The sequence below is a fragment of the Canis lupus genome, chromosome 22 (genome assembly GCF_011100685.1).
Source record: "Canis lupus familiaris isolate Mischka breed German Shepherd chromosome 22, alternate assembly UU_Cfam_GSD_1.0, whole genome shotgun sequence".
In the NCBI taxonomy this organism is placed as follows: domain Eukaryota; kingdom Metazoa; phylum Chordata; class Mammalia; order Carnivora; family Canidae; genus Canis; species Canis lupus.
Genome location: NC_049243.1, coordinates 7285342 through 7305790, shown reverse-complemented (window position 1 = coordinate 7305790; position 20449 = coordinate 7285342). Strand labels below are relative to the sequence as shown.

General features: G+C 37.5%; 1 protein-coding gene across 7 annotated transcripts in view; it reads right to left on the bottom strand.

The window, feature by feature from the left end:
* The window catches only part of ENOX1 (ecto-NOX disulfide-thiol exchanger 1), a 554610-nt gene that overhangs the window by 314708 nt on the left and 219453 nt on the right, over positions 1–20449 (bottom strand). The window contains exon 1 of one of the 7 annotated variants that reach the window (XM_038569624.1): positions 5176–5275. The exons of the other annotated variants lie outside the window; for them this stretch is intronic. The gene's annotated coding sequence lies outside the window, so the exon portion shown is untranslated. Of the gene's footprint in view, positions 1–5175; positions 5276–20449 lie in introns of those variants that run through there. 7 annotated transcript variants of the gene reach the window in all.

The following is a 20449-nucleotide window of genomic DNA, read 5'->3' as shown; positions in this document are numbered from 1 at the left end:
CCCCGGTTATGGGCTTTGTCTCCTTTAAAAATTCTACCATATGCTACTTAAGGAAAGGAGTACTTACTCTGTATTTTTTTTTATATTGATTTTGGGACTCACATCTCTAAACCCATTTATACAAGAAGAGTTTATTACATGGCTAATTTCAGCCCAGCTGAGGAGAAATATAAGAATAATATATTTTTTGTTTCATCTTCTGTTATTGAATGCAGCCTGATGCATCTTGCAAGAAGAAAAAACTGATACTACGTATGTGATAAAGAGTATGAGTGATAGAAAGCAATAAGAGAGCTAGCTAGCTTTCCACACCAGAATTATTATTTGTATGATTAAAATATAAAGACACCTGAATTTATCTTTTCTGTTTATACTGTCTGCGTCTCATTAAGTCTATGTTTCCGCTTTCTTCTAAATATTGTTTTCCATATTTCAAACATCTAATTAAGTAAACACAATGCAAAGTGAGATGATACACTGTTTGGAAAACCATAAAATTATAGAGTAGATAGACTACCATTATAATCCAATTTTCACTCTGTTATAATTTTCCAAAAGGGTTTCCTTTGGGGTTGAAACTTTCTAAGCTTGATTTCAGCTCAAAACACAATGTCTTGATTTACCTGAATTTGGAAAAGGAAGATTCAACTCAGCTCTTTCTCTACTGATCACATGAGTTTGTTTCCTACAGAAATAGATTGGGCTTAATCTTCTTTTGATTGATGACTTCAGGAGTCACTCTTCTTTTGAATTCTGGGGCATTTAACATAATTATTCAAGTCATGCACATGGTACAAGAGATGATGACATAATGATGAGATGGTGTTCTCTGCCCAGGCCTACCCTTTACACAATATACACCCTAGTACACAACCTTTCTATACTATAATAGGACTATTGTCTTACTACAGATACCTATACCTAGAACAGTTGGATCAAATGGAATGTGTATTTTTTTAAAGATTTTATTTATTTATTTAAGCGAGGGGCAGAGAAAGAGGGAGAAGCAGACTCCTGACTGGGTGGGGAGCCCAATGTGGGGGCTTGATCCCAGGACCCTGGGATCAGGACCTGAGTTGAAGGTAGATACTTAACCCACTGAGACACCAAGGCACCTATGGAATGTGTATTTTAAATAACAATATATGCTGTCAAACTATCCTCCAAAATGACTGCATGAAATTAATATAATTTCACCTAAAGTACATACACGAGAATACCTATTTCCCATATTCACCAATACTGAATATTAATTATCATTCTCTTGGATAAAAATTTCTTCATTGTTATTTTAATATTGAACTCTAAAATTGTTATGAGCCTGCTAACATAATGTTCTTTCTTAGGTTGTCTTTTTTTTTTTTTTTGAAACAATTTTTTTTTTATCTGAGGAATTCTGAAATTTCATCAAAATGCACCTAGCTACATGTTACTTTTCTTTCATTGTGCTGGGAATCTGCCAAGCCATCTAATCTCAAAACACAAGTCTATCTTCAACTTAGAGAATTATCTTCTGTTATTTCTTTGATAATTTCTTTGAATATTTTCGTATCTACTTTCTCTGTTCCCATCTAGAACTCTTAGTCAATAAATGTTTGACCTCTTAGATTGATTTTCCATGCCCCACTTTTCTCTCATGTTTTCATCCTTCCCTCTTGTTGCTTTGTATTTTGGGAGGACTGCCTGAGGTTCCTAAATCACCATTCTGGCATTCAGTATTTTCATTCTATAGTCAGCTGCCCCATTGATTCTTCTAATTTGGGAAATCACACATGTACCAGTATCTCTTTCTTGTTTTCTGATTCTTCCCATTTCCATTCCCTTAGTTTTAAGCCTACATAGGATCATGTTGGCTCACATTTGAAACAGATTTTAATGAGGCTAGAATATGAAAAATTTGACTCCCAAACTATGGTTACTGTAATATGGCATTTGAGAGTAGTATGCTTAACACACAAATTTGGGAACATTGCTTAACATTACTGTGTGCTAACTCACATTAAGAATTATACTGCTACTACTAATTATACTACTACTGTAGTAGTAGTAGTAGTAGTAGTTCATATATGCTAAAAATTTCCTGCTGGTCTTATTTGACATATATTAGCACATTCAGTCCTCACAGAAATTCTGTTATTTCTGTTTTACAAATAAAGATACTGACAGAAAGTGGCTAACTTTTCCAAATGATACTATTCAAAGTGGAGGAGCCAGGTTTAATCCCAAGTAGACTATCTCCAGTGCCCACTCAATTTAAAAAGTCAGTATTCTAATAATTGTTTATACAACTATTAAAACAATAAACAATCAATGTAGCCATCACACTAAGCTGCCCAACCTGGAATAGTCTGATGCCAAGAATACCTCTGACTCAAGACCCCTCTGAATCAGTTATTAAAGCTGGGATGACTCTCCTGTGTGTATGGTATGTTTTAATACTCATCTAATATTTCACGCGGCATGTGAGTGAAAGCTATGCTGGAGCGGACAGGAAATATCTAAACAAAGCATCCTATGTTCATAGCATTTCAAACAATACCTATCAGGTTTCATAAATCATCTGTTTCAATGGAGGTAACATGGTTGACATAGATATTGTTAAGAAGTAAAGTACATAATCAGAGTAGACAAGATGTCTGGAGGATTTACTTTGTGATAGACAGAAAGAGTAAAATTTCTCCAAAAGAACTAAAGCTGAACAAAGGAAAGATACTGCCATTCAATTATTTCTTACTTATTACTTCTGATAGGAAGTCACCTGGGAGTGACCCTGCAGAATCTACCTGTGTTAAAGTGCCCTCATCTAGAGCTCATCATCCAAGAGATGCTAAGAAATGAAAATTATATGGCTTAGAAAGTGGTTGTAGCTGAATGTCAACCAGAAGAAATCTCTCCTATTTAGACATAATACAACAGCAGAATTTAAAAATAATCGTCTTTCCATATTAGTCCTAAGTTGCATGTGGAATAAACCAGGTTGAGAATGATTGAAAGTCAAAAGAGTATAGTTATAGCAACAATAACATTAAATAAAACTGCCTAAATTAAAGTATCTTTGGCTATTTTTAAATCTTTAAAGAGCAAACAGAAGCTTGCTAAATCATTAAAATCAAATTACCATAATTTAGGATCTAAAATGATTAGAGTATTAATGTAATGATTATATTTCTTTAAACCTTGTTAATGAAAAATCACCGTTACTTTCTTTTAGAAAGAAATTACATTAACTAATATCATTGGATACCATTGAGATTAGCCAGTTCATCTCCATATGAGCCAAAATTTGTACCAGTAATTAGAATGCTAATATTTTATACATAATTATAATGAAAGCTTCTTGGTCATATACAGTAATAAGTGGAAAAATGAAAAACACTATTTAAAATATAAATACAAATGAATAAAAAAGGAACAAGAAGTAAAAATAAATAAGTCTAGAGATCTGTTGTACAATATTGTGTCTATAGTCTAGAAGCTGTATTATGTGTTTAAAAACGAGAGGACAGATCTATGGTAAGTGTTCTTATACCACATTAAAATTTTTAAAAACAGTATTTTTAGGGTAATGGGGCTATACGAAGCTTTGTAGTTTGTTTAAATTTTCAAAACATTTGATTTCTATTATGTCAAAGACTGAATAAATAACATTGTTCCCTTATAAAATATTTTCTGTAGGAGATGCTATGAAACTAAGAAAAAAATGAATTACACATAATTCTTCTATCCTGAGATATTATTAGCGTTTAACAGTTTGATATACACTTTCAAGTTTTTCTATGGACTGTGATTTTATTTAAAAAATGGAATACCTCTGTCCCTTTATTACTGAACAATACACTGTGGACTTTTTTTGGCATTTAAAAATGGCCTTCCATAACAGTGATTCTCAAAGTACAGACTTCAGACTTCTAGGTGTCCCTGAGATCCTTTCTTTGGATCTTGGAGGTCAAATCTATTTTCATAATAATATTAAAACGTTATTTGCCTTTTTGTTTTTTTTGCCATGTTGACATTTGCACTGATGAGTCAAAAGCAATGGTGGGTAAAAATGCTACAGCCTTAAAAAGAACCATGGTAGTTTTTGAGTTCTATCACTATTAAAGAATGATAGCACTATCAAAGAATAATATCCACGATTATCCCCAAAATGCTATTTCAATAGTCCCTTCTTTATAGAGACATATATATTTGTGGATCTGGATTCTTTTTATTCTTCAACTGAAACATATCAAAACCAACGGAAAAGTGAAGCAGGTATCAGAATCCATATGTCTTCTCTTAAACCAATCAAGACATTAAAGAGATTTGCAAAAATGTAAAAGAACACTAAGCTTCTCACTAATATTTTTTGTTTTGATAAATACATTTTCCAAAAAGTGTGTTATTTATGTTAACAGGCAATGTGTTTGCTGCTTTTAAGTGGATAGATACCTAAACATATTAAAGTTTTCTACATAATTTCTAATACAGTAAATATTGATAGATATAAACCACATGAATGGAAGTTATTTGGAAACTTCAGTAAGTTTTAAGAAGTCTTAAGATTAAAAAGTTAGGGAAATGCTGTTTTATAACAGGACTTTTACCAAAAGTATAGTGGTCTTTTAAAAGGACATGCCTTAATTTATTTAACTCCAGGATATACAATTCTTGAAAGAAACACAACTATGTAAATTCTAAAGGGCCCAGTAAAAGATCTCCTGGGTAAGTAAGTATATAAGTAAATGATTGAGTAAATGATTGAGCAAGGCTCAATCAGGTTGGATCCTGACCATCTTAGGGTTTTCTTAGGGTTTCCCCCCCGCCCTTCCCATTCTCATTGCCTCTCCGTCAAATCACTGGAGATCTGCACAGCCCTAAATGAATTAGAAGTATTATTTAATCAGCCTCCCCCTACCATTTTTTTACGTTAAGAACATATTTATATTAGTAAGAACTCATGGACCAGTTTATTTCGTAAATCTGGATTTTCTTAAATCAGGATTATCTACACTAATGGAACTGATTTTTAAAATTAACCTAGGATTAAAAACAACAACAACACAGTCTGCCCGGTCCTAAAGCACAAAAATTCCATAAAATGCCACTCTCTCATGTATTAATATTACTTTTTTAATGAATTAAATATAGAGAGAGTTAGCCTCATTAAACTCGAACGGTCTCTGGGGGACTTACCTAAATAACTTTAAACCAGACTATACTCCCTGAAACATGTTCCACCATACTAAGGAATTTTCATTGTCAGAGAGCCTCTCGAGTATCTGTTTTAAGTGGTCAGGTCTCCGTGCTAGAATGCTAACGAGTAGAATGGAATGACAGTAGAGCCACATAAGATTCTCAAAGTGTGAACACTCGGGTGCAGAGCCTGTATTTTAGTGCAGAATGAATGTGGGAATCTGTATCCGTGATTTTCAAATGCTTAAGCTGCATTTTGTCTCCAAAAATCTGCACTGGCTTTTCCTATTTTAAGTTAAAACATACCCTCCTGTCCAACATACCCTTTCTATTTTATGACTCAATCACAGACCTTGGGTCCTCAATAAAGGGAGATTCTAAAGAAACCAAGGAACGTGGTAGATAACCAACCACTGAACCCTCTTTCCACCTCCTATTGGGCTAGGACACAGGCTTGTGTTCTCAAAACTCAGCCTGGTGTTGCTTCAACCAAGGGGTTACTCTCTTGGCACCAGTATGACCCCTTAGTCCATGGCCTTACTCCCTTTTCCTCCCCCAGGATTAGAAAGTAATTTTTTTGAGACATTCTTGTCATTTTCCTGGGATAATGTTTTTGCCTTCTCTCATCTTCTATAACAAGAAAAAAACCCAAAAATCAAAAAAACTGTTCCCTACCCCATCCCCTAAGCCCTAGAGAGTGAAAATAGTGGTGTCATCACAGAGGATGGTAAATGTACCTAAGGTAGATCATCTAATGAATGGATACTAAAGGTGATGCTGTCATTATATTCCCAGATGACCACAGCAGGAATTGGTGCTTCTCCAGTCGAAGCCTATGGTGCCCTTCGAGGGCCAGCGTTTCTAAACTGGCAACAGTTTTGCCCTCTAGACACAATTTTGGTTATTACAACTTCAGTGGGGGGTGCCACTGGCATCTAGTGGGTAGAAGTTAGGGCTGTTGCAAAGCATCTTCAAATACAAAGGATAGCCCCCATAACAAAATATTATAACCCCAGATGTTGATGGGTTAAGAAACTCTGTCCTGGTCTAATGCCAAACACACAGCTTTGGGGTCCATGGATATAAATGGGAACCTTGCTTTTATTACTCAATAGTTCATTCAACTATTTGCACTTTTGTACCATTTTCATTATTAGAGATATCCGATCCCTCGGTCTAACACTTATTAGCTTTGTGACCTTGAACAAGGAGCTTAAGCTCTGTACTTGATATGTGAACGTTAAAAAAATAATGCCTCCACACAACTGTTGTGAAGATTGCATTAGATAACACACAAAAAATGCTTAGTGATAAATGTTAGCTGCTGCTATCATCATCATCATCAAACAGTAACTACTAGGTGCCTGGTAATATGTTTGGATCTGAAAATATATAAATGAATAAAGACTTGGAATTTATCAATAAGACCGTAGACACACCCAGCTAAGCAAAAACGCAATCAAAAGACATATCTCAAAGTTCCGAAATTCTAAAGAATTGTCCCCAAGCAAGAGGCACTTCTGTGCACCCCTTGACTGCTCAGTGAGACACATCTTTTCATTGTCCACTAGCACCAGGAGAAGCCATGCTTGTTCTCACTAGGACCTCTCATGCTCTGCTTCTCTGCTACCTCTCCCGCCCATCAGAACCCCAGATTCTCTGACTTTGGGACCTCAGGTGTTTTGAGGTGAAAAGTTATGGTCACAACAAAGAGCAAGTAGCATGCAAATGGAATGGCCTCCAATGGGCCTCAGAAAACGGAAGAGTGGACAGTGTCACCATGTTCAAAATTCAAGGGTCAACGTTTCAGTCCATGAGGAGCACGGGGTCAGCACATACCGTCAGTCTACCTGCTTCCTGTGGCGTTTTTGGCATGAGTCAGCCAGAAACTCTTAACGGAAATGAACATCTTTTAAGGAAAAAAATTCCCCTGGTTAAAAACTTCATATTAATTTATTTTCCTTATTGTAACAAGTGACTTTTACTTATCCCTCTTTTATCACCTGATACAGCTCTGATCTTTGCTCTGTGCAAGAAGGTTATAATTTGCACATGCACATTATAATTTGTAACTGTACAAATGACTGCAGTGTCACATTCTCTAGAATAACGACCTGTAGCATAAATATATGGGGGTTGTAAGGAGGGCATGTGCCTTACGAGAATATCCTTTAAGCTCTTGCACCTTCTACACATTCAGCAGCAGGAAAATTACTTGAAATGTAAAAGCTCCATTTAGATGCTGTATATTTTTTGTTGATTTGGATTAAAACCAAATGATTATTTTTAAGTTAATATAGAAACACTGTGGGAAAATGAATCATATTTTAATTGCTACAATGCTGTATCATTTAGTTACACTAGAAATGATTGGTGAATCTGGTTTGGGGGTACGTCCTAAACACACCAATTAGCACACAGATTAACCTCTGTAATCACTCTTTAGCCAATTGCTTTCTATAATTTTTTCACAAAATTTGTTTGCACTCATGTTTCTTAATGAGATAGGCAACTAGCCTTGCATTTCAGAAATTTGGTTTTCTAGCATAAAAACATTTACACTATTTCCTTTGAAGAAATTTATTGCTGGTTTACTTGCATATAATACTAAAATCCTCTATTTTGCTGAAAGGCTTCAAACCGTAAGAAGATAGAAGATGGCTAGTTTGTGGACTATTAGAAAGCATGGAGTTCCACTTAAAAAAAAAAATTCCATGGTTCCAACTCTATAAACCCTTCTTTAAGAAAAATACATATTCCAAACCAGAATGATAAAGGAGGCAGAGAAGTGTCTGCATGACAGGCTTCCTCTTTCAAAATATATCATTACCTTTCATAAATCTATTATTCTGGTCACTCACAATCTTATACGTTCAGGAAGGAATGTTTTTTTAAGATCTAACTGTAAAAAGCACTGAGGTGTTCTTTCTTTTGTTGGGGGCAGTCCTAGGAGTATACTTATTTATGTCCCCTGTCTGAACTGATGCCTTATGTGTCCTCGGAGTCAGGTGTATCTGTTATCTCTGGAGGACTGAGAGGTGGATTCTCTTTGAACTAACCTACATGAGGGACCTCCTGGCTCCTAGGAGCCTCCTAGGATAAAGACGGAAGGGAAGGAAGTAACAAGGAGACAATTTTATTCCAGGACAAGGAGCCATGATACAAGAAAAAAAGAAGTGATGCTGAGAACCACAAAATGTCTACTCTTTAAATATGGAGAGACTGATCCAGCAAACACACAGGGGTTCCAGGTAGAGAAATTGTAATAAATTTAACACTAAAAAACAAGAGTGGTTTACCTGAAATCTCAGTAGGGGAACTAGAAGATATTAGTGGCATTATTCCAGTACCATTTCTCAATTTATGACACTTACTCTTGGGCTGCACCTAATTAACACAAATGCCAGTATTAATCTATATTAATTCTCCCACTGTACGAAAATAAAGAATTCCCATGAAAACTTTCGTGAACCAAAATGGTGTAAAGCAAAGAAGCATTTACCATTAATATATATGGAAATTTTTAAGGCATTCCTAGACCCGAATGCTCCTCTGATACTTTAGGGCACATCTTGCTAACATATGCACAAAATAAATCAAGATAAAGCACAGATGCTCACAGGCCGAGTTCAAAGCTTGATGCTGAGATGCTGAGCACAGTTCCCAGGCAAGGAGCTTGGCGGGGGGCCACTCTGCTTGGGTATGCGCTGCCCCTATAAGGACTTGCTGTAGAACAAATGCTGAATGCTATTTTCACTTTTCACCTTTTTATGTAAAGGCAGAAATCCTCTTTTGGATTTTTTTTTTCAGTTAATGAAAACAGGGACTAATGTAGCTGATTCCTAAAAGTTAAGTGGTATAACGGGAGCTTAGGAAAAGTGAGGGATACCTGTATACCCTAGACATGAGGCTCAGTCACCCTTGGATGGGTGTAAGTAGGACTCTCAGTTACCCATGACATAGGGACCACATGTGAAGTCAGTGACTGGAAACTTCCTCCAGGATGGAGGGACAATCAACTTGCTGGTGATGCACAGTAATCAAGAGGACTCCCTCACACACACATGTGAGATACTCACTGAGGCTCCAAAGCTTTTTGGGAGGGATCTTGGGAGAGAGCTAGTTGGAGCCAAAGAAATGCTATTGCATAACTTTCACTGTGCTATGTTTTTTTTTTTAATTTTTTTTAATTTATTTATGATAGTCACAGAGAGAGAGAGAGAGAGGCAGAGACACAGGCAGAGGGAGAAGCAGGCTCCATGCACCAGGAACCCGATGTGGGACTCGATCCCGGGTCTCCAGGATCGCGCCCTGGGTCAATGGCAGGCGCCAAACCGCTGCGCCACCCAGGGATCCCAGTGCTATGTTTTTATTCCCAGGATGGGGCAGCCTAGGAAACACAGGAAACGTGCAGAAGTAGTAACAATGACTGCAATAGCGGCTACTTTGTTTTCTATACAGTTGTCCACAGTGTTTCTGTGAAATAGGACAACTGCACCAGAATATTTCAGTGGGGACTACGATATGCACACAAGTTAAATTATAAATGTCCCTGGGATATGAGACACGATATCCCAAAGTATTGAACCAGGTGGAGGAAACTGCTGAGAATCAATGTTTGCTCTAACTCCTCATGATGATACACCGCAGACAAGAACATTTCCTGGTTTATTACTGTTTGTTCCCCAAGGACTAGAAGAACTGACTTAGCCTCTGTCCCTGAATCATACAATAGCCCTGTCTCTAAGTGAACTTGTATTTCCTGAGCTCTGGACTCAGCCTCTGGGGGTCCAGGACTGCTCCCCGTCCTCTCAGCATTAGCTGATTTCTTTCTTTCTTTTTTTTTTTTTTTTTATTAGCTGATTTCTCTCTGTGTGTCCTAGGGCTTGACCGTGACCTGTCTTCTGGACCTGGCCCGTTCTGCTAATTCTATATTCCTGTTGATACTAGTATTCTCTTGCTTAAGAGGATGCCTAACTTGAAATCCTATAGATATGCTTAATCTAATTTTACCATCTTTAAAAGCATCCTTTATGGTTTCAGAAATAAATAAGGTATTTTCATCATTGTTCCTTTATTTCATCAAAAAATTTTTTTGACAGAACTGTAGAGAAGGTGAGCAACTAAATGTTTAGAATGGCACAGCACAAGTCAGAATGAGGCCAGAATGACCCTTGATAGGACACAGGCTTTTAATTGTAGATTTGGGGTACACATACATAAACTATACTGTGATTTGGGGGCAGATACTCTTTTTGGATTAAGAAAACTTTCTTCTCTTCCTGGCATACTAAGAATTATTACCATGAACTAATGTCAAATTTTAGTAAATGCTGTATCAGTATAAGATAATCATATGATTTTTCTCTTTTTATATAATTAGTGTGGATAATTACATTAAAGCAATCTTGAATCTGGTTTAAAATCAATTTGCTCATGTAGGGGCCCCTGGGTGGCTCAGTCAGTTAAGCATCCGACTCTTGGTTTTCGGCTCAGGTCATGATCTCAGGGTCATGGGATTGAGTCCTGCATGGGGCCTGTGCTCCCCACTTGGTGCAAAGTCTGCTTGTCCTTCTGTCTTCCCCACTGCTGCTCAGCCTCCCTGCACTTGTGCTCTCTCTCAAATAAAATAAAATCTTTAAAATCAATTTGCTCATGTATTATTCTTTTTAATATATTGACAACTTGATACTATTTTCTTCAGAACTTTTATACTTATTAAAGTTGTTGATAATATCCCCTTACTATATTTTCAATGTCCGTGAGGAACTATAACAATACCACATTTTATCATTCCCATTGCCTGGTTATTTAAAATTTTTTTTCTTGTTTGAGCTTGCCTATTTTATTTTACTTTATTTTTTTAAAAAGATTTTATTTATTCATGAAAGACACAGAGAGAGAAAGAGAGAGAGAGGCAGAGGGAGAAGCACTCCACTCGGGGAGCCCGATGTGGGACTCGATCCCAGGACCCAGGGATCATGACCTGAGCCAAAGTCAGATGCTCAACCACTGAGCCACGCAGGTGTCCCAAGCTTGCCAACTTTAGTTGATTTTTCAATGAACAAAATTTCAGCTTTGATGACAGTCTCTGCTATGCATTTGTTTTTTGTTTTTAAATTTTCATTATTTTCTGCTCTTCTCCTTTTTTCTTCCTTCTACTTTCTTTCAGTGTATTTTTCCTTCCTTTTTGTAACTTTTTGAGATGGATGTTCAGTTCATTAATTTTCAGTTTTAAATGCATTTAAGGCTATAAATTTCCCTCAAATAAGACTTTAGGTGCATCTTATACATTTTGAAATGTCAAAATTACATTAGCATTCAGGCAAAATTATTTTTTTTTAATTTTTTATTTATTTATGTATGATAGTCACAGAGAGAGAGAGAGGCAGAGACACAGGCAGAGGGAGAAGCAGGCTCCATGCACCGGGAGCCCGATGTGGGATTCGATCCCAGGTCTCCAGGATTGCGCCCTGGGCCAAAGGCAGGAGCTAAACCGCTGCGCCACCCAGGGATCCCCAGGCAAAATTATTTTCTAATTGCAACTGTGATTTCTTTTTTGATCCTTTATCAATCTAGAAGAATAATTCTTAATTTTTAAATATAAGAATATTCAAGGGACGCCTGGTGGCTCAGTGGTTGAGCATCTGCCTTTGGCTCAGGGCGTGATCCCGGGGTCCGGGATCAAGTCCCACATCAGGCTCCTTGTGAGAAGGCTGCTTCTCCCTCTGCCTATGTCTCTGACTCTCTCTCTGTGTCTCTCATAGATAAATAAATATAATCTTTTAAAAAAATAAATATAAGAATAATCAAGATTTTACTATTCTCAAGATTACTGTTGCTGATTTGTGGCTTAAATGAATAGTGATCAACTTTTAATCCTTTGTAAAATTTTAATCCTTTCAAATATTTTGAGACTTGCTTTTTGATCCATTATCTGGTCAGGGTTTTTTTGTTTGTTTGTTTTTAATGTTTCTTACATACTAGGCAAAAATGGTTTTCTGTGCTTGCTTTGTGTTGTTTTCTATGTGTCCATAAGTAAAGTTTGTCATCTTACAGGTTAAGCCTTATAAATGCTTACTCTTTGTTCTCTCAATTTACTGAAAGAGATATATCATAATATCTTACTATTTATGAATTATTCTATTTCTTCTCTTAGTTTTGTCAATTTTTAAAAATTGGGTCACATGATTAAGTATCTAAAATTTGAGGATTATTATAACTTCCAGGTGAATTAATTTTTACCACTGTAAAATATCCTTATCATATCTGGTAATGTTTTTTGATAGAAAAAGTCTCCTTAGTATTAACATAGCCCATTGCTTTTATGGGGGGGTGGGGGGTACAAGTAGAGACATTGGGATTTGCATCTTATGTTTTTTTTTCGTTTTTTTTTTTTTACCTCTTTATTTCCAATCCTTTACATTCTTTTTTTTTTTTTAAGATTTTATTTATTTATTCATGAGAGACACACAGAGAGAGGCAGAGAGACACAGGCAGAGGGAGAAGCAGGTTCCATGCAGGGAGCCCGATGTGGGACTCGATCTTAGGACTCCAGGATCACACCCTGGGCCGAAGGCAGGGGCCAAACCGCTGAGCCACCCAGGGATCCTACATTTTTATATATTGATATATTTCTTGGAAGTAGCATTAAGTTGGGCCTTATTCAATCTGATAACCTTTGTCCTTTAATTAGAGAATTATGGCTGTTTACAATTAACACTAGTGCTAATATATTTAAATCTAAGTCTGCTACCCTACCATCTACTTAGCTTCTCTGAACCTCAGTATCAACTTCAAACATGGGTCTTATGAGAATTAAACAAATTTTAAATGAGAAGACTTGTACAAGTGCTTTGAAGACTATAACGTTCTAAAACCAAACTAAATATGACTAAATATTTTTCCACTGAAGATTTTCTCCCAAAAAACTATGATGCAGGGTCTTGAATGCTGCTTCAGAGGAACTCAAAAAAGGTTTCAAGTGATGGCAGTGTCAGAAGAATGTACCCACAGCCTCCTAATATGACTCCTTCGGAAGAAACAAAGCTCAAGATATGTGGCTTGGGAAAGTACTTGGAAGGCTCTGAGGAGGGGGAGGGGCTCAGTGAGTTCAAGGGATGGAAAGCAGGCCACTATGGGAAGAAGGGGTGACTAGTGGTGGGGTCATAGTGAGATCCTGTAGAGCTTTATGGTTATGGACTATGTTAGAAATGTCTTTCCCAGTATATAGGACAACATGGTCTGGTTTATATTTTAAATAGTTTACTTGGGCAGCTATTGATTAGAGAAGGCAAGAGTGGAAGTGGGATGGAAGATAAAGTAGCCATTTCAGACAGTCTCCTAAACATACCCCCACCCTCTGCAAAATGAGGTGGTGCCTTCTGACTGGAGAAAGAGAAGCAGGTGGACTTGAGGTGTCTTTGAGGAGAGAATCAATAGGACATACTAATGTCTCGCATGTAAAGTAAGGGAGAGAGAGTGGTACTAAGTAGGATGTCATGATTCTGCCTCAAGCAACACACTGATGGCAAGTGCTTGTGGTGAATTTACATCTACGATGAAGTCTAATATTTACAGACTAGTTACCAAATCTACTGATTATCTTCTCTTCATTATCTTTTTTCCTTTATTTAATAAACTTTAAAAATTGCAAGGTCGTGAAAACCTCTCATAGTTCCACAAACTCCAATCTCTTTGTAATATTTTTCCTTTGCACCTTTTGTGCGAAAAATGATTCCAAATAAAACCAAATGGTGCACTATGTACTATACTATATTACTCCTCTCATAAAAGATACTATAAGGTTTGGCCAAAGCCCTCAGTTGTTTGGACCAGGTTAACACTATAACTCCAAGAAGAAAAAATCCACAAATTCTATTGCATTTATCATGAGAAAACAAGATATTTCAGTACAATTCTGATGGAAGACAATTTGTTTTTCCTCAACACAAAACTCTAGTACCACTACTTTCAAAAGAAGCATTTCTATTATAAAAACCATCATGATTGTAATTGAGATGATAACCCTCAAATCACTCATTTAGGTTTCCAAGTTTCGACCTCTCTCTCTAAAATAAGAAGATAAGGTCCTAAGGGAACTGTAAGATCGTTGAGTGACAAAGTTTTTCTTTTTCTAGTTAAAAGAGTTATAAAAGCATCTGAAAAAAAAAAAGAAAAAAAAAGAAAAGCATCTGAAATTAGGAGTGTTTTCTCACCGTTAGAGAAGCTTCATTTACTGGAGAAAAAAAAAATCCCCTCAGCAATCATAATTTGCAGAGCACCAAATACGAATGGGACACTCGCCCCATCTACAGAAAGGAGGGCAGACAGATACCAGTGGTCCCCAGTGTTTGAAGCCAGGGTCTATATAGAGGGTGAAGGAGGGGTACCTGTGTTATACATGGCAATGTGGAACAAGGAAGCAGGGGACGGGGGGCGGAAGATGAAGGGTGTCAGTGTTTCTATTTTTACTAGGGATGTTTCTCTTGGGGTTGAGGGATAAAGAGAAGAGAGGGAAAAAATTGAGGGATTAGATAGAGCCTTGTTTTTCAAATATCATGCTGTGAGCCATCAGTGAATGGATCGAGACCAGAATTTGTTTTATTAGCTAGGAGACATCAAAGAATACCATCTCTCAGAGAGGTAGTATTTCATTAGACTCTGTTTCACATATATACGAGTATATTTTGTGGGAATAAGTAAATATGTGTATCTGATTTGTCATATAAAATGTTTCCAACCCACTAAAAAGTAAGTCATGAGCTGCACTATTTAAGGCTCCCTGCCCCCTCCTGAAAAAAAAAAAAGGACCTCTATGTTAAAGATTTATTCAGTTTTTACTTGGGCTTTACATCTTCAAAACAAAACACAATGTTTTCCTTTTATTTCTGTTTCCAATAATGGAACAAAGCAAAAATCTTGCTTCCAAGTTTTCAGAATTATCTTTTCTTTGTCTCCATTCAATGTCACATGTTGATTCTCTATTAAATAGTTCTCAAATCCCTCAGCTGCACTAGATCACTGAGCTTTAAAAGATTATGGAGATCATCTCTTTCCTTTGCTTATCTATTTCGTAGATGGTCTTAAAAGCTGGCATATGAGCTGGCTTCATTTAAAAATACATTCCTATCTAAATTATTGTCCAACTGAAAAAAAAAGGGGGTAATGAATCAGAATCACTTCCTTGCTGTATAAAATTGGAAAGTTATTCATTTTCTCAGCCTTAGTTTCTTTGGCTGTAAATTAAAGTTAATACTATCTCTGTAGCCAGATTGTTGCAAGGAGTGGAGATGATTCGCGCAAAGTGTCTGACAAAAGTTAGGCATTCAATAAATGACTATTTTGAATTATAATAAAATGAGAACCCAAGCACACAACTGTTTCTTATCCTTCTCCTATATAAGCAGGCATCTTGTTCTCTGCCTTCCTGAAGAGCATATTTCATCTCTTTTTCATCCCCTGTGTGCGACACATGGCCCAACACACAGTAGATGCTTGATAAAAGTTGACAGAATTGAATTAGGAAAGGTGCTGTTGTGTTTTCTTGATAAGAGAGTATACTTATTGCAAAATAATTATAAAAGCCAATCTTTATGCCTATATTAGCTTGTTGATTTTTTTAGACTGGGAGTATAATCTCAATAGGAGACACCCAACTCCCAAATGGTCCAACTACAAAGGGGACCAAAGTCAAGTTTCATCAGGTAGGCTTCTTCTTCCCTAACAGGAATTTAAACACATCTCTCCACTCTGGAAAGAAGCCAGTAATTGAAAGCACCTGCCAGTCAAGACAAGCAAAGCACCTAGACTTGAGGAGAGTGTGATATTTTTGCTTATCTTCAAAAGGGAAGAACGAGCTGATAAGATATGAACAGTCATTTTGCTCTGAAACAGGCCTACAAAAAAAAAAAATATTAAATAGAGACCAGCCCTTATTTTCTTTTCAAAACTTCCCTTCTTCTGATCCCATCTGTATAAACACACCTCCCAGCCCAAACCTGCTTCGACTGTTCTGTGCTCTAAGTCCATAGCCCTTTGAGGTGACAGTGCATCTCTGCACACCTGACCAGTTGTCCTCACCAGGGGCCCAGTCTCTCATGACCAAGCTCTGTCTGAGAGAAGAGGGGGAGCCTCTTGTTCCACATTTCTTTGCCATCTCAAAGGAATTCGAGATACCATTAAAACCAAATGTCTGTGCCTCTGAATAAAACAGGTCATATATGTTTCAGTAAATGGGAGAGTCGTCTCTAAAGGACTCCTAGCTGTAGGAAGCTACTGAGTTTTCTCATCCTACCATCTTCAAAGTAACAACGAAAATGCAATTCTTATACATCTAGCCTTTCTGGCTGACCCTAGGGTAGCATTCACTGTCCATTCTGCCATTAAACTGCCTCATAAAAATAATCTTTTTGTCAAGTTTCTGTTTCTTCTCTTCTACACATGAATAAGAGGCCCCAGGGGAGGAGGAATGCTAGGGTGAGGAGGGATGAAGTGGAATCCTGTGGACAGCCTCCATCAGCAGGCCTGGTGTGTGGGCCCCAAGTCACTGTGCAAGGCCCACCAGGTATGCCAAGCTTTCCCAGAACCTTTTTCTCTTCCTGCCAGGTGGCATGAGTGCACATTTCATAAAGCAGATCCAAAGGTTACAGATGGAGAAATGGCAAGAAACATTCAAGGGCCTCTTGATTTTCAAAAACTGACACAGGTGCTGTGTAACCATGTGCACATCCCTTGGGGGTTGAGCAGGGGCAATCACTATTTGTGTCCCAAAGATGTTTCAGGAGGACATGTCCTCCTCCGGGCAAGTAACACACATTTCATTGTTAGTATCCACTATTCTCTCTCCTCTTTTACCCAATAACACAGACCACCTTGCCTCAGCTACTGGGACCTCTGATAGGTAAGGGGTAGAGGGACATGGGAGAGGGTGCCATTTCAGTTGGCTGAAATTTTTCCTATAATGGCAAGGGGCAATAGAACTGTTTACACTTGGTAGGACATAATAACAGATTAGAATTCAAATCGATCTAGAAAACTCAAATGTTCATTGTTGATTGAGCCTCTATATTGTACCAGATGATGTTTAAATGCTGGGAATACAGTGGTAACCAAGGTCCCTCCCTTGTGGATCAGGTTTCTAGTACGAAGAGACAGAAAACAGATAAGCTAAAAAATAATTTCAAATAGTGGTAAGTGCTATGAAGATGGTAAAACATGTTCACTGCATAGAGTGACTGAATAAGGATAGGAGGTAATGTCAGGCAGGTTTGGAGAAGGCCTCTTGGAGGAGCTGCTATGTAGGCTGCAAGTTAAAGGATCTGAAGGAGCTTCTGGGATCTGATTCTGGTCAAGAGCATCCAAGAGGTCAAAGATGCAAATGGCTTGTGGTGGCTCTGGAGGGGAAGCTGGTGGATCCAGAGCCTGCTAACCAAGGGGCAAGTGGCACAAGCAGAGGTCATAAGGCAGCAGGGCCAGATCCCACAGAGGACTTTGGGTACTAGGAAGGAGTTCCTATGTCACTCTCATAGCAAAAGGAAACCACTGGAAGGAATCTAAACCAAAAGAGATACCCTCTGCCTCTTCGCTGCATGTCTCCAGCCTACCACCTCCTAAGGATCCATGCCTTTCAGGCCTCCGCAGAATCAATAGCACAAGATATAATCCCCACATTCCCAATTTCTGCTTTATCATTAATGGTGACTCAATTGAGACTCAATTTTGCTGACAAATTGCTTACGTTTAAATAAACCTATCATTTTAAAAAAGGAGACCTCTCACGTACCACTATGCTTTCACTTATCATTCCTTTACTTCACAATGACTTGAAAAGCAAGAAATGGGAACCAGAAAAGAGTAAACTGTACAAATGAATCTAAATTATCCTTCTCACCGTAGCCCTGATATTGACTTGCCAAGTCCCGTTGTCACATTAGATTCTTTGGAAGTGAGGTGCCTTCTGCAAAAGTATCTCAGGCACGGATAATGCAGGCTGGGCTAAACTGCTTTCCTTCCCCTATGAATTGTCAACTTCTCCCTTTGGACCAATCAAGGATTATTGTTTCAACAAGGCATGCAAGCTCATTGTTTGTTAAGCTGGCTCAGCCAACCATTCAATCATAGGAGAGGCAGGCCTGGCCCATCCTCTTGCCTCTGAACTGAATCATGTTAACATCTCCAAGACCTTACCCTATGTCTATAGACCAATTGGGGAGGAAGGCCCTTTAGTGAAGTCTGAATTTTGTTTCTACCAGGGAAGATTTCTCTAACACAATCAACTACTTTTGTCAGGTTAATGTTCTTAAGTCTCTATATGCTTTGGTTTCCTTAATGAAAACAAACTAGAGACAAAAGTAAGGAAATGAAGCTGTTTCAGACAGCCAGAGAGCCCCTGGAAGAACAGGCTAACTTAATTTGTACTGCCAGATAAATGACAAGATATGTTTACAGGAGAAGCAAACTTTTAAAAAATTCATTAATGATGTGTGAAGATAAAAGTTATCTTTGATTGAAAAAGGTAACTGATAAAGACATCAAAGAGAAAGATCTGAAAGTGCACTTGCTAAATAATCAGCAGATAAGACAGATGTAGGCACAATTTTGGTTTGCTTTGGTGTGTAGGTCGAAAGGGAATGCTTTCATTTTGAAATGATGGTAAGCAAACAACTCAGGAAATTTTATTATTCGAAATGACTCATTTAACAATGATGATCAGATCGTATAAAACCATGTTCTTGCCTAAATGCATCTGCGTATCTTAAGGTGACTCATAAAACCCACAGTGAAACCAAGTAAGAGACAATCTCCTTGGAGGCATTTCTGGAACCTGGGACTCTCTGGTGCTGAGATTGCAAATCCTGGAAGAGAGGGAGGTCTGGGACCCCACACACTCAGGCAAGGCAAGGACAGACCCAGCGTGGGTGTGTAGGATTGACCTCCCCTTGCTGGGGCCACCGTGTCCAGAAACCTGAGTCTTCCCTGCCAAGATGGTGTCTAGAGAGTCAATAAATACCAAAATAAACATTTTACATAAAATTAATGGCTTTCAATGCCTACAGTTTTGGTAGAGGCTTCTTTTGAGTGTAATCAATATAAAATACTGCTCTGAAATAATAGTTTTAGGATTGAGCTTAATTTTCCAATTATTTGAACATATATTAAAAGGGGAAAAATAGATTTGCCCTTCAGAGGAATCATACGTATTTGGAAACTGCTACAGTTTCTTTTGAAGTCAAAACTAACAAAATTTCTTAAAAGCAAAACATCTTCTTAAAAAAAAACACTTTATTAGGACTACTCCAGTTTCAAATGGCAGAAACCCAACTCAAGGTAGCTAATGTGCAAAAGGGAATTTATTGGTATACTTAGATAAAAAGTCCAAGGGATGATGGATTCAGATGGATAAACCTAAGTGCTTAAATTATATTATCAGATACTTTCTCCATCTTTCCATTCTACTACCCTCTTGCATTGGCTTCATTTTTAAGGGGGTTATCTTAAGAGAGGCAAAATGACTACCAGAAGCCCCAGATTTTTGATCTATCACTTAGCAACCTAAGTTAAAAACAAAAACACCTTTTTACACAAATTCAACAAATGTTTTAGGATTGGGTCTCACTCTCCCCCAACTCTGCCAAAATGTTCGCTTTAAGATGGTTAATTAAAATGTTGTATCAAAAAGACAATTGCACCTCCATGGTCATTGCAGCATTATTCACAACAGCCAAGACATGGAAACAACCTGAGGGTCCACCAATGAATAAATGGTTAAAGAAGATGGGACACACACACACACACACACCACTATTGAATATTCAGCCATGAGAAAGAAGGAAATCCTGCTGTTTGTGACAGCATGGATGGACCTTGAGAGCACTATGTTAAGCAAGCCAAAGACAAATACTGTATGATAAAACTCACATACAAAAATCAAAAAGCCGAACTCATAAAAATAGGAAGTAGACTGGTAGCTACCAGAGGTGGGGTGGAGGGTGGGAGATGGGGAGATGTTTAAGGGTACTAACTTGCAACTAGTATATAATAAGTCGTGGAGATCTAATGGACAGCATGGTGAGGCTACATTATAAATCTCAATATTGCCAAGAGACTAGATCTTAATTGTTCTCACCACAAAAAAGAAATAATAGTTATATGACAATAGAGATGTTAGCTAACACTATAGTGGTAATCACATCACAATATATAAATATATCAAATAAACACATTGTATACCTGATACAGAATGTGATAGATCAATTATGTCTCAATAAAAACA